Below are 16,081 nucleotides of genomic sequence, written 5' to 3' on the forward strand. Positions count from 1 at the left end.
CGTATACTATAGACCGTTTTGGCTATCTACTAGAACTTTATCCACTTTTATGTCTCTACATAAATTCCAAGTACTCATGTAATAGCCATGGATCTTAGTTTGTTAGATTTAGGTTCTTTTTAAAACGAAATGAACAATTCATACATTGAGTAATAACTTTATGAATAAACCTTAATAACATCTTTATTGCAAATAGAATATGTTTATGTTTACAAACTACGAGTTTTAGGACATACAACTCAACAAACTCCTACTTAGACTAAAACTCCAGTGAGTTTACATATATATAAATATATGCAAGGTTTAGTATGAGAGAATAAATACAATAAATTAGGGCATTTTTATACCCATGAATACTACCACTTACCATAGATTTATGAAGCTTATAGTTCTAGTCCGACTAAGTGACCCCCAAATACTTTAGCCGTGAGGGCCTTTGTAAATGGATTAGCTAAATTGTCTTCTGAGGCTATTTGCCTGACGATCACGTCTCTCGGTGTACTATCTCCTCGATGAGAGGGTACTTGTCATTGATGTGCTTTTCGCACTTATGGATTCTTGGTTCTTTGGAATTTGCAACTGCTCTACTGTTATCACAATAAAGGGTGATCGATAGATGCATATTTAGAACCACTTCTGAATCAGTTAAGAACTTTCTAAGCCAAACTGCTTCCTTTTCTGTTTCACATGTAGCTACATACTCCGCTTCCATGGTGGAGTCAACAATACAACTTGGCTTTATACTCCTCCATACTATAACACTTCTATTTAAAGTGAATATTGATATCGAAGTAGATTCCTAGAATTTACATCGGTTTGAAAATCAGAATTAGTGTATCTTGTAAGGATCAGATCCTTAGCACCATACATGAACATATAATCCTTCATTCTTTGAAGATACATGAAGATGTTCTTAACGGCAGCCCAATGATCATATCCAGGATTGGACTGATATATATTGACTATTCCAGCTGCATAGCATATGTTCGGGCGTGTACACAACATGACATATATCAAACTTCCTATTTCTGATGCATAGGGAATTCATTTCGTAACTCAACCTCTGAGGTTTCTTAAGACATTGTTCCTTAGACAAATGAATTCCATACCTGAAAGGTAACTTGAAATTTTGCATTTTATATCTTGACAACATCTTGTTTATACAAGATTCCTGAGATAATACTAGTGTGCTGTTCTTGCGAGTCTGAACTATTTGGATTCCAAGAACATATTGTGCATCCCCCAAATCCTTCATTTGGAATTCCGATGTCAGCCATCTCTTAATATCAACCAGAAATTCTATCTCATTTGCAATGAGTAGAATATCATCAACATATAAAACGGGAAAAGCTAAAGTCCTATTGATAATCTTCTTGTAAATACAAGGTATGTCAACGTTATGTTCAAAGCCATAAGATTTGATCGCAGTATAAAATCTCATATTACAGGATCGAGGTGCTTGTTTCAACCAATAAATGGATCTTTAAGCTTGCAAACGTTTTGCTCTTGCCCCTACTCTATAAACCCTTATGGTTGAGACATATAGATACTCTCTTCAAGATAGCCATTCAGAAAGGCTGTCTTGACATTCATTTACCATATTTCATAATCGTAAAAAGCAGCAATGGAGAGTATTCTAATAGACTTGATCATGGTAACTAGAAAGAATGTTTCTTCATAGTCCACCCCATCTCTTTGGGTAAACCCTTTTGCCATGAGTCTAGCTTTGTAGATTTGTACCTTACCAGATTGGTCTCGTTTTCTCTGGTAGATCCATTTGCAACAAATAGGTTTTACCCCTTCTGGTTGATCTACAAGTTATGAGACTGAATTAAAGTACATAAACTCCATTTCGAGATCCATGGTTTTTATCCATTGGTCTCTATCCATACCTTCCATTTCCTGTTTTAAGGTCAACGGATCCTCTAAGCCATCATTAAATATGACGACTTGAGTTTTTGTCAAACACATGTAACGATCAGGCTCTTGAAGAACTATCCCAATACGTCGAGGCATTCTTAACTCTTGAGAAGAATGTGATGGACTAGTTTCGTTAACAACTCTTGTAGCTTCTGTGTACTTTCACTTAATACTAGCTTACTGCAAAGTTGATGATTTTTTATGTGGTCTTCCTTTAAGAATGTTGCATTTGTCAATACAAATACTTTAATTTCCTGAGGATGATAAAATAGACCACATTTTGTCTCTTTTAGGTATCCTACAAATAGGCATACTTTTGACCTACGTTCCAATTTCTTTGAGTTTTTCACCAATACACGTGTTAGGCATCCCCAAATCTTGAAGTGACATAAACCACCTTTATGTCATCTGCATAACTCGTAAGGTGTTTTTGAAACACTTTTCGAGACAATCATGTTCAAAATATATACACATCAGTCTCTATTACATGTCCTAAAAAAGAATTAGGCAACTGAGCATAACTCATCGTCGAATGAACCATGTCTAATAAGATTTTATTTCTCCTTTCCACCACTTCATTCTGTTGAGGTGTACCGGGTGCCTTAAGCTAAGACTAAATTCGGTATTCTATCAAATAGTCCTAGAATTTTAAGTCCATATATTCACCACCTCGATCTGATCGAAGTGTTTTAATGTTTTACCTAATCGGTTTTCATCCTCTGCCTTATATTTCTTGAACTTTTCAAGTGTTTCAGACTTATGATGCATTAGGTAAATATAACCATATCTAGAATAATCATCAATAAAACTGAAGACATATTCAGACCCTCATCGTGCTATGACATTCATCGGACTACAGAAGTTTGAATGTACGAGCTCTAAGGATTCTTTGGTTCTAAGAGTTTTTCCCGTAAAAGATCTTTTGGTCATTTTACCCTCAAGACAAAATTCACATGGTGGTAGAGAGTTGTCTTTTAACTGTGATAGGAGTCCACTCTTAACCAATCTCTTAATCCTATTGAGATTAATTTGACCAAGTCTTAAGTGCTAAAGATAGGTACTAGGAGAAAATTTTCATTTCTTATTTTATGTTTTAGCCGTTTTAAATATCTTTATATTCAAAACAACTTTACCTTAGTTGGTTTTAACACATATAAGTTATTTTCCAATTTTGCAGAACATATTTTAATACCTTTTAAAATAATGAACACTTCATTAACTTAAAAAGAAACTTTATACTTTTGTTCTAGCAAGCATGAGATAAATATTAAATTCCTTCTCATGGCAGGTAGGGGTGGACAGAAAATCGTATTAATCGATTCGATTTGCAAAATCGAACTGAACCGAATCGATTTATCAGCAAAACTGAAAAATTCAGTTTGATTCGGTTCGTTGGAATAAAAAGGTTTCCTTTCTTCGGCTTTTGTTTGAGTTTGTGGCCGCCGCTCTGATTCGTGATTCCGATTCGTCATTCGAAACTCGAGCCTTCGTCTTCACTCTTCATTTCAGCTTCAGCCGCTCGTTCGAAACTATGACCTCATGTTTCGTCTTCCCTCAGTCCTCAGCCGATTCCATCTCTCCATCTTTATCTCTTCATCTCCGATTCCATCTCTTCGTCTTCAGCCGATTCATTCTCTTCGTCTTCCCTCATCGGTTCTCCTTCTCCCTCGACATCGATGGTCTCAACAGAAGATTCCACCCATTTTGTTCGGCATCGGGAATTAAGGTAAATAAAAAAATGAATATGTTGTTGTGGTGGAGGCCGACTGTCGAGAGAGGGAAGAGTTCAATTCAATGGAATATTTGAATTTTTATTTTAAGTAAATGATTTTCATAGAATTTTAATTTCATTTTCTTTGATGGTAATAAGTTTTCTCTCTATTTCCCCCTTTATAGGTACCAACACAATGAGCTTGAGCTTGAGCAAGAGCAACAATTCCAATGATCATGTTGTTTTGATGCCACGAGTACCACCTGAAGGATCTCTTACCGAAGAGTTCTATGAGCACGTTTGGATTGCTCCGATCTCATCGTGCCCGAAAAACATATTATACATTCAATACATACAATTATGCAAACAAACACTTAATTATCGGCATGCTAAGAAAGAGAAAATAACAAGGGAGAGAGTTTCATACCCGTTGAAGACAATCTTCGACACTTTGGAACTCAACACAGCAGAACCCTCCATGCGATCTACCAATGCCTATCAACAACGTCAACAATAGCAGCATCAACAACCATGAACACGAACATCGTGGGGACGACACCACTAGTAAAGAGCCCCAGGTATTCTTAGAATGATAACCCAAATCGTGGTCTTTGGTGAATTTGGTAGAGGAAGCAGGAAACACAAATCGTGTAGGCGATAAACAAGTGGGAGGGAGAAAGACGCTATCGCATAGCAGATTGCTTATCGTTTAGGAGAAGCTACACGATCATGTATGATTTACTAAACGATCGTTTACGAAAAGGTATATGATCGTTTAACTAAATCGGCACACTATATGATCTTCTAGAGAAGCTATGCAATCATGTAGGCGACAGTGTGCGATCGTTTAGACGCGAAGTAGATGATCGTTTATGCGGAAAGTGCTATCGTATAGGCTCTCAAAAAAACTTAAGCGATCGCTTTCTAATTCTACCTATGCACTCTCACAATTTTTTTTTTTTTTTTACGACTTTTCGATGGTCGGTTGAACAAAATGAAAACTATTTTTAGTTTAACTCATTGGTTACAATAACAGACGTTGCCCCACTAACCCACGCCTGAAAGTGAATTTTGGATTAATTATCATATAATTAACCAACTAACTAATTAATAAATATAATTATATTATATTTTTATCCTATAGTTTGATATCACATATCTATTATAGTATTTTCTCCTCTACTTGATATAAATCATATTTATATCTAATTTCCTCCAAAATAATGTATCTCATACATTTAACCAATTATATCATATATAATTAACCAGTCCAATTATATCATATATAACCGAACTTCCTCTTGTCAATTTGAACATTTCAAATTAACCCAAACACTGGTTTTTGACTTTATCCAAGCTACCTAGGGGACCTAATGGACCTATGGCTCGATGCTTCAATGGTTCGTGAATAGCCGACTAAACTCTTTAGCCACGAGATCTATCATCCGTTAACTGTCAGACATTCCACTAAAGACCAACAGTTGAACTTTTCTTACCACAGATATATTTCTGTGTCCATCGGATATTACCAATCATGAGTACGATGATCCTTCACAAATGCTCGTAAGTACAGTTGGACCAAATTATCGTTTTGCCCTTGTAGTTACATCTCACTCCTTAAGTACCACTGATTCCTCTAATGAACAATACAACATAGTCCAACTATGTGTAAACACCTCTTGAGCCAAGAGAAGATGTGTGGCACCACATCGTTCAAGCCCCGGAATCGGCCCTTAAGGGAGCTATCTACCTACTTACCCCTGCCTCGGGGAAGGAGTGAATTTCATCTTGTGTAGCTAAGTTCCCAGCTCCTAAATTAGACGAATCTCCAAAATGATAGGTTTGAATCGGTGACCTAGTCACTCGCACCCATACATATCAAAGGACCGCCCTCAATGGCAGAAGTTCCCAACTCACTCAGGATTGAGGGCATGTTACCTATGGTCATCTTAGTGAACTGAAGTCTCTGTCATGAACGGTGTTATATAACAAGACGTTAACACTTCGTGGTCAGGTCTTATACAAACTCTTTGTATAGGACGCCCCCGCTCGTATGTCTCCAACATGAATGATCAGGATCAGACCATCTGTGACACGTCACAACACTTGTGGACATTCCACAAAGCGGGCCGCATCCGTAGCATTACTAGGATAAGGTTTCCCTCCTATATCCATATACTACAGACCATTTTAGTTATCACTCAAGACATGGTCCACTTGTATGTCACCACATACATGTTTGAGTCACATACAGATAACCAGAGAATTTATGTTTATTGGTTTGTGGTAAAGTAAATAAAACAAGTAACTGAGCAAAATACAAGATGTGAAGTAAATATCTTATATTAACAATACAAGCGTTCGTACAAACTACAGGACACGAGACTTTAGGACATCAACCCCAACATCACCATCACGAAAAGATGAAAGTGAGGAGACAGTTTCAAAGCATGTAAATGGAAGAAAGAGGAAAAATTCATCTATGGTATGGATTCACTTTACTAAATGTTCTAAATATAGTGATGATGATCCACATGCTAAATGTAACTATTGTAGTATGGTATATACATGTCATCCTAGAAGGAATGGAAATTTAACTATGAGAATGCATATTGAACACTACTGTAAAAAAAAAGTCCTTATCAGATTAAGAAGTGTAAGTTAGATGTAACACAAAATAAGTTGGTTTTTAAGAAGAATGGGGGTATTAGAGATAGTTCACAATCACATTCATCCATTAGTTATAAGATGTTTACTATTGAGAGTGCTCGGAAACTACTTGCTGAGATGATTATAATAGATGAGTTACCATTTAAATTCATGGAGAACCAAGGATTTAAGAGGTTTGTGAATGAGACTTTGACGTTAGTAGAACCTAATTTTATTCTTCCTTCTCGAAAAATAATTGCTAAGGATATTTTGGGAATATATAATAACACGAAAGAGATGTTGAAAGAAATTTTTGTGAAAAAAGGATATAGATTGTCGCTCACAATCGATACGTGGTCACAATCCAAAATATGAATTATTTGGTTTTGACTGCACACTTTATTGATAAATATTGGAAATTACATAAGAAAATTCTTAATTTCACCCAAATTGAGAATCATAGAGGGGAGACGATAGGAAAAGAGGTTGAGAAATGTCTAAAACAGTGAGGTATTTAAAGGGTTATCACATTGGTAGTTGATAATACTTCATCAAATGATACTGCCATTGCTGATTTGAAGAAGCATTTTAAGCATGGGTTGGTGTTAGATAGTGAGTTCTTGTATGTTCGATGTATTGCACATATATTGAACTTAATTGTATGCGATGGCCTAAAAGATGTTAATGATTCATTGGTTCGAATTCGAGATGCCGTGAGGTTTGTTAGATCTTCTCCTGCTCGACTTGCCACATTTAAGAAGTGTATCAAAGAGGAGAACATAGATAGTAAAAGTATGTTATGTCTTGATGTTCCAACTAGATGGAATTCTACTTATTTGATACTTGAGGCCACTGTAAAATTTGAAAATACATTTGAGAGGTTAAAAGACTACGACACAGTCTACATGAACAAGGAGGAAAAACCAACCACTATGGATTGGGAAATTGCGAGAATATTTACCAAATTCTTGTCAGTGTTCTATGAAGTAACTGTTAGGCTTTCAGGGTCTTTGTATGTTAGTTCCAATACAGTCTTCCATGAGATTAGTGTTGTTCAGGATTGCATAAAAAAAATATTCAAGTGCAACTGGTTCTAATGATGTACTTTTACAAGAAATGACAACGAAAATGCAAGAAAAGTTTGATAAGTATTGGAAAAAAAAAATATAGAACAAATTTATTCTTGTATGTTGCCTTCAATTTCTTTTGTATTTCCTAAATCAATTATTTGATATTGATGTGGCAAAAGTCATAGGAAGTAAGGTAGATGGTGTTTTGAGAACATTGTTCAATGAATACAATTTGTCACTATCAGTTGCTAATAAGGGTCAATCTTCACGTACCATTAAAAGTTCTCCATTTAGAACTACAAGTGCAAGCACTTAAGAGATTTTCCATTTTGATTTTGAAGATTTGGATGAAGATGATTTGCAAAGTGTGGATTCAGAAGTTAATATTTACTTATTGGAGCCTCGTGTTAAACGTGAAGATAACTTTGATATCTTAGACTAGTGGAAGGGGAATTCTTCTAGATATAAGATTCTTAGCAAAATTATACGAGATCTTTTAGTTATTCCAGTATCCACAGTTGCTTCTGAGTTCGCATTCAACACTAGTGGGAGAGTAATTGATCCTTTTCGTACCTCGTTATCTCCAATCACTGTTGAGGCATTTGTATGTGCACAAAACTAGTTACATTTTGAACAAATTAGCATTGGTTTATGACAATACTTAGAGGAAATTGAAGATGAAGAGGAAAGTTCGCATATTCTAACTATATTTATATTTTTTTTAACATATTTATTCATATATGTATTATAGTAACTACTAACAAGTTTATAATTTGTTTCTTAGTCTTCATAACGGGATTGAACGGAGTGACAAATGCAATAAAAAAGGAGAAGGAGAATAGTGATCGACAAGCGAACAAATTTGTTTGTATTGATTGGACTTTTGGAATTCAGTACTAGTGTTTAGCTTGTTATTTGCTTTTATGTGACTTAAACTTTGAAGGTAGTTTTTTGAAATTTGTGTATTGTGTACTTTGGATAACTTTTTTAAACTTTTTATTGTAGTCATTTGGACATGTTCTTATTGTGGATTGTTATTTAAATTATGTTTAGAATTTAAAAAAGAGAATATACAAATTTCAAAAAAAAAGAAGAAGGAAAATAAAAGGCAATTTAAATTATGTGAAAATTTTGTAAAATAAAAAAAGAGAACATACAAATTTCAAAAAAAGGAAGAAGGAAAATAAAAGGCAAGAGATAGTGGAAGGAAGAAGGAAAATAAAAGGTAGAAGAAAAAAAACGTTTAAAAATAGGGAAAAAAAAAAAGAGAAACCAAATCGAACCAAACCGAATGGAACCGGTTTGGTTCGGTTCAAACCGCACAAACGGTACAGTTCGGTTCTATATATAAATGATTTCAGTTCAGTTCGTTTGACCTCCAAACCGAACCGATTTTACCGCTGATGGCAGGAATGTAATTAAGATTTTCAAGTTAAATGAATCTATCATCAATAATAACTTTATATCTCCCACTGCTTTAGCTGAGATAACCTCTCTGGTCCGTACCTTAAAGGTTGTTTCGCCTTCTGTAAACTGCCTCCAAGAACTAGTTTCTTGAACGAAGGCACAAATATGATTAGCAGAACTTGAATCTAATATCCAAGTTAATTTATCATTTTTCACTAAACATGTCTCAATGACAAGTAAATTATATTTACTATGTTGTGCTTTCTTAGTTTCCTCATCTATAACATTCGTATTTACTACTTTTAACATATTTAGAACATGTTCATTAATAGAGGTTCTATCCTTTATGTCGTGATTATAAACTTCTTCAAGAATCTCGTTCATGACAAATTGTCCAAACAATGCTTGTAACAAATCCATGATTTCTTTAGCAGAAACCATGTTCTCAAATTTCCTAATTAGTATATCAAATATATTTGCTAAGATATGGATTCATATCTTTTCCTTTGCCTTAATCCATCTATCATATGCATTTCAAACTCTTTGGTTTGCATATGAGCTGGAAGATGGAGGACATTCCTCTGTTAGAACAAACTTTAAATCATCATCTGCTAGTATTGCGTTTATATTTGATTTCCATGTTAATAAATTAATACCGTTAAATTTATCGGAAGTGAGTAATTTAGAAGAATTCAACACGATGAAAATATAAATAAATTCTAATCAATATATTGCTTTTAAATCCAATCAAATTTTAGCAAAAGAAATAATGTACCCAAATTTCATTATTTATTTGCTATGATACTTTAATGAGTCAGAATAGGTACTACCGATGGGCAGTCAAATACTCCTTCACTTAAGCAATACATTCTTGACTAAATACTAATTCTAGAATAAATCTTATTTCTATAGTCATTTAGTTATCATTTTTGGTTAAAAACTTACTAACACTTAGTAACTCTTATAAGTGTAACACTCCATTTTCAGACATCAGAGGTCGGTCCCAACGATGCTACCGAATTGAAAAGTAAAAGTTGGGAATGGACCTAAGAGATCCTATCCATTCTTGGAGTTTGGGTTGTTCTGAGTCCTATGTTACAACCCTTTGAGGGGATAGCCGATGTAAAACGACTAGCTTATGCCGCCTAAAAACGATAAGCAGATGCAACATAGGATTCTCATGGTCCAAACTAATGGATGAGATCGTAGGATACGTTGACACACATCCTTCACCCACTTACTATGAACTACTTCCCCTATTCACCTTACTATTGACCTATGCAAACATTTTCCGAATGGAGGTCACTCCCAGGGTGACACGAAGTCGAGCATGAATCTCACAGTGTGAACTCTTAGGGACTTGAGAGCTAAGAATAACATATCGTATATGTTATTAATCTCCCACTGAAGTGTTCTATTTGTTTTCGGTAAATATTTACTTAGGTTTATTTTTTATAATAAACAATTTAAGTCTAGGTGATTATCCAAGTATAACGTTTATATTTGGATTTAACCTACGATACCTAGGTGATAAACCATTTTATTACCTCATATCGTTCACGCATGCTCAAAACCGGGTTAACAACGCTCAAGAACCAATTAAAATCCCTAGGTAGCAGGTGTTCTATAAACCACCAACTTAAGTACCCCTAGCCCTAGATAAGATTTTAGCCCGGGGGAGTTTGTAACCAAAGTTTTACAAGATAACCTATTTTAACTATTAAAACAAGTTGCTTTTTGTTAACCCTAAGTGAGCATGCATCTTATCTTTGTTATGGATTTTAAATGTCTAATTCATTATATAACACTTTATAAGATGTAGACATGCTTTCAATCTATAGCATTCATCAAGCATTCCACAATTAATACAACACTTTATATTAAAACATGAAACCTTAACACATGCGTACTATATATTATAACCATTTATAACATACTTTCAATGCATGTTACATGCTTCTTATGGTGGGATTTTAAATCTACATGTCATACTATATGCACATACAAGAATTATTTAATTATAACATATATTCATGATGCATAAATAATTAAACACACATTAATATGGATCAGTGGTGACAGAAAATTAGAAGTCAATTTTACTCGAAAACTAAAATCCATTGGACACGGTATGTGATGCATATTCTTAACATATGCGTTGATGGTCATGCGTTGGAATGATAATGCGTTAACAAATGTATGCGATGACCATGCGTCCTGTCACAAGTTTTCTTACGTTCACGCCAAGTATAACATGAACGCAAGTTTCTCAGGTGATCCGAGGTCAAACACAGGGACTTGTAGCTATATGTATGCGGTAATGTGCATGCGGCGGTTTAAATGGAAAAGAGGTTGCTAAGTTAACCCTACTTCTACTCTTATCTAACAGATAACGCAATGAGAATATGCATGAGAGGTATAGACACGACAACTCTTGACATAAAATAAATGTATGGGAAAATAGATAAAATGCGAAGATGATTTCATTGCAACCTTTAAGAGTGATCGCAAGAGCAACCTTAGTCAACGCAAGCCATGCAATAATGCTACACACACGTGAACCTAACTCTAGGACGTATGCGGTGTATCTACGATATTGTCGAGAAGCCTATGCTGTGTGATAGCAAATGGAGCTTATCCCTAAATTCTTCATTCTTGCCTATGCGTTCCAATCCGCTCTCTCGAGTCTTAGATTTTTGTTTTAGATTACTCTCCCAAGTATGTCTAAATGATGAGTGAAGTGCTCATAGGACAAGGTAACCGCATGAACTCTGCTAACCTAAGATTGTTCCTATCTCTAGTGACCAATGCATACATTGCTTAATGCGACCAACCACTTACCCTCCTGGGGAGTTGGTTCTTGCTGACTCTATTTATAAACAAGCAATGCGTTAGCCTATAGACAGACGTTGTCGCAGCTTCACATTAAGCAAATAAGGTTACTCACACACTCAGGCAACGCACACCTCTCGGTGGGTTGCTACATGCTTCATATCCCTAATCCACATGGATAAGTATGCGATACCCAAGCAATCTTACTAGGTGTTGCAATGAAAGTAAAGATGCTAAGTAAAGAAGATTGAGATGGAGTCGAAAGAGTAAAGAAATGTATTGAAAACAAATTGTATTAATCTTAATCACAAAATGTCATACAATACAATATGAGAAAAGAAAGGAGATTGAAATGACCTGCTGGAAGCAAAGACTTGCTTCCAGCGGATGTGCATCAAGGCTGTCGGTGGTGCCATGGATGGGCAGAGAGCTGACTCTCTCGAGATCTAGCTCCGATCATCACTCGGAATGGATGAAGGAGGTGAAGAACTCCCAAGCGTCTTCTCACGTATTTTGTCTGAAACACAGGGGAAATCCCCGGATGATTTGAATTTCTACTCATCGGCTTCTATTTATAGAGCTTGGATCGCTGACAACATTAATGGACTGCTCTGAGTCTGACATTTGGCTCCTTTAGTCCTTTTTAAACCTCTACCACTAACGGTTGTGGTACATAAAATGTCAACATCATCTTTTGGTTTTCTCGAGGTTAGATGCCGTTGATGTGTTCATTCCACCAACCTTGCGTTGATCTCATCAATATGCGTTGTTGCGTAGCCGCAATCATTCAATGACCGCATTCCCTTAATACTGCAACTCTACATGATGACCGCAATCGCTTGACAAGCGCAATTCCCATGTGATGGACGCATGCGGCTGATCACCGCAACATCCATGCATTGATTTAATGCGTTTGCCTTGCGAAGGAGAGTTTCTCCGCATGCGGTCGTTTATGCGTTGGTCTGGTTTTCGCGTTTGCGTCCACTTCCTGCATTAGCTATAAAAATAGAATATTGAACGCATAATTAATGCAAAATAATGGGTTAGCTGAGATTCAACATGTTGATTGCCGCAAGCTTATTTTCTCATGAATTCCTATCATGATTGCCACATATTCTGCTTAACGAACTTCATAATTCTAAGAAAAAAACCTAAGATGACATGCAATGACATGCATTTCTGCATGTCATCAATCAATTTTGGCATCTTAAGCAAGAAAACAATCTAAATTATTACAATAATAATTGAAAAACGATTTTAAACCACAATAAGACCGCACAAACTGACTCGAACCACTTGAAAAACCCTCGAACCAGCTCTAAAACTCCAAAAACTGGCCAAAATCGATCAAAACTGGTCAAATCAATCGAACCGAATCGGTCCAGACCATCTGAACCAACTAAGCCATATTCAGTCGAGCAGGCGACTCGAACAGAGTAGCTGGCGTGCGCGAGCTGACGAGTCACAGGATGGCTAGAGTGCATGAGACGTCTGAAACTCACGAGACGGCTCAAACTTCACGAGATAGGTCAATGGGTCACGGATGGGGTTTAGGCTGTCTGATGAGCGTTGCAACGCTGCGAGGTAGTAGCTTCAAAAACGTTTTTCTATAGCTAAGCTCGCTTCTTTCTTTATTTAATTACAACCTAATTGCAACTCTATTGACTCTAACAAATGTACAGACATTTAAGCATACATTAAGGCCTATAAAAAAAGAGCCAATTACAACAACTATCACTGAATTGAAGAGAAATCTAATGCCAAAATTGAAATTATTCATATCAGCACCCACTTTCACATAACTTATGAAAAATATCTAGCAAGCTAAAATTAATATGAATTGAGTGATAAATCTTGCTTTGATTTCAATTGTTGGTATTGACATTCAACATGTGGAAGTAATTAGGATCTTGAGCACTCTAATTTCATTAATTTTGGCAATCAAGTAAACATGTTCATATTAAGGAGATAGAGTTTTTGAAGTATGGAGTTTTTGAAGTATACCTTTGATGAACCCTTCAAATCAGTAATTTCTTAGCTTGAAATTAATAAAAAAAAACTTGATGTATACTACCACAAGATCTTCTCTACTATCCTCTAGGATGTTAGATTGGATTGTGGGATCCAAAATGAGAAGGAAATGAAGGGAATTTTGGAGAGAAAACTATTTTTTTTTTTTTTTTTTTTTTGGTCTTAGTACAAGTTTTTCTTCTTTTGAACAATACCAACATGCACTTCAATTTCATGAGAAATTGACTCCAAGGCTCCATAAAGTGAGGGAATGAGAAAGTATAATGGGCTGGAAAAACACAATTTGTGGAATTTCACTTTTAAAAATTTTTCTTTTCAACTTTTAATTTGAAATCAATTCTTTAAAATTTAAAATGAGATTTAATTTTAAAATATTGATTCAATAATTAATATTAAAAAAATTAATTAACTTTAAACAAAATTAATTCTAATAATTAAATTTAAATTTAATTAATTTTAAATTTAATTAATTTTAAATAATTAATTAAACAATTCAATTAATTAATTAATTTAATATCAAACATAAATTAATCTAACACCTATTCCAAACATGAATTCCTATTCATGTAATTAATATTTAAATCTTATTTAAATATTTCTCAACTCTAATTAAACGTTTAATTATATCGCATATAATTAACAATTCCCATAAATCAAATTTGAACGTTTCAAATGATCTCATCACTCTATTTTAAGGTGTAGTCTGTTTATGAGCTAGTAAGGGAACCTAATGAGTATTATGGGCTCCAACGATCCAAGATTAACCAACTAAACTTTTTATCTCAATTAACCAACATTTGTTAACTAGTAGGGGAACCTAATGAACTCCACTAAACCTACATATTATGGGCTCCAACGATCCAAGATCAACCGGGTAAACTTTTTATCCCAATTAACTAACATTTGTTAACTACTAGGTCAGCCTATTAAAGTCTAGTAATTGCATTCCCCTCACTGTAAATATATTTTTTACCACCCAATATAACCATAATCAGTATCAAAGTGAGTCGCATATTATGAGCTCCAACGATCCAAGATTAATCAGGTAAACTCGTTTGTACTAAATACCAAGTAAGTTGCATCCAATAGTGTCCCTAGAATAAGGTACCCAATCTTATCTGTATACTATAGACCGTTTTGGCTATCTACTCGAACTTGATCCAATCTTATGACTCTACATAAAGTCTAAGTAATCATGTAATAGGCATGAATTTTAGTTTAATGAAATTAGGTTCTTTCTAAAACGGAATGAGCAATTCATACATTCAATAATAATTTTATTGAATAAACCTCAATAACATCTTTATTGCAAATAGAATTGTTTATATTTACAAATGGCGAGTTTTATGACATACAACCTAACATGGATTGGACTGTAAAAAATTGTATAAGTTAAGATAAAATATCATTTTTATTCTTAAGTTATGCGTCTCTATTTAATCCTAAGGTTTCAAAATATTATATTTTTAGCCCTTAAGTTTTGAGTTCAATTTCAATTTAGTCTAAAGATTTCAAATGTTACAATTTTACCTTTGAAATTTGAATTTTGTTTCATTTTGGTCTCTATTGGTTTCAAGATTTACATTATTAATTTCATTTTTTTTCACTCAATACTCACTTCAGCCTTTGATGTTAATGTTTATTAATTAATTTTAATGGCGATGGAAAAAATAATAAAACTTAATTAACTAGAATTCTTTTATTTTTATTAAATTAATTAATAACCATTAACACTAAAGATCATAAGTGGTTGTTTAGTGAAAATCCAAGTTAAAAGTTTAAATCTTGAAATTTAAGGACTAGACTGAAATAAAACTCAAATCTCGAGGATAAAATTATAATATTTTTTAATTTAGGGACAAAATTAAAAGTGTAACATTTTGAAACTTTGAGACCAAATAGAAACTAAACCTAAAACCTAGAGACCGAAAGTATTCCACCCTAAAAATTAAAAAGAAAAGAAAAGGCACAGAGTTGAAACACTGTGTAATATAAGGGGTAGTACTGGAAATATATGAGATTTTAATATTAGTGTAAGGGTGTATTTGAATTGACTTTTTAAGTGTTTATAAGTGAAAAAAAAGTATTTATAGACACTTAGAATGTCAATCCACAAGTCATAATTGTCTTTAACATAGGCTTTGTTGCAACAATGAAATATGAAATCTAAAATGGCAATATGAAGGTTTTTTAAAACCTTAGTCGGAAGCGAGATTGTTTCCCCCTTTTTAAATCTACATGGAAAATAAAATTCAGAACCCTATTATGCATTCTAAATAAATTATAACATGCTGAGAACAAAAATATAGAGAGAATTTGGAGTTTGGATTACTAACCTCTTGAAAAACCAATTCTTCACGAATCTTCCTCTCGATCTGGCCACGATCACTTCATTTCTCCTTAGGATCACTAACAAAAACAACAGGAATACCAACCCAAATTGGACACTACCAAGAGATAA

Source organism: Benincasa hispida, chromosome 2, assembly GCF_009727055.1.
Source record: "Benincasa hispida cultivar B227 chromosome 2, ASM972705v1, whole genome shotgun sequence".
NCBI classification, from domain to species: Eukaryota; Viridiplantae; Streptophyta; class Magnoliopsida; order Cucurbitales; family Cucurbitaceae; genus Benincasa; species Benincasa hispida.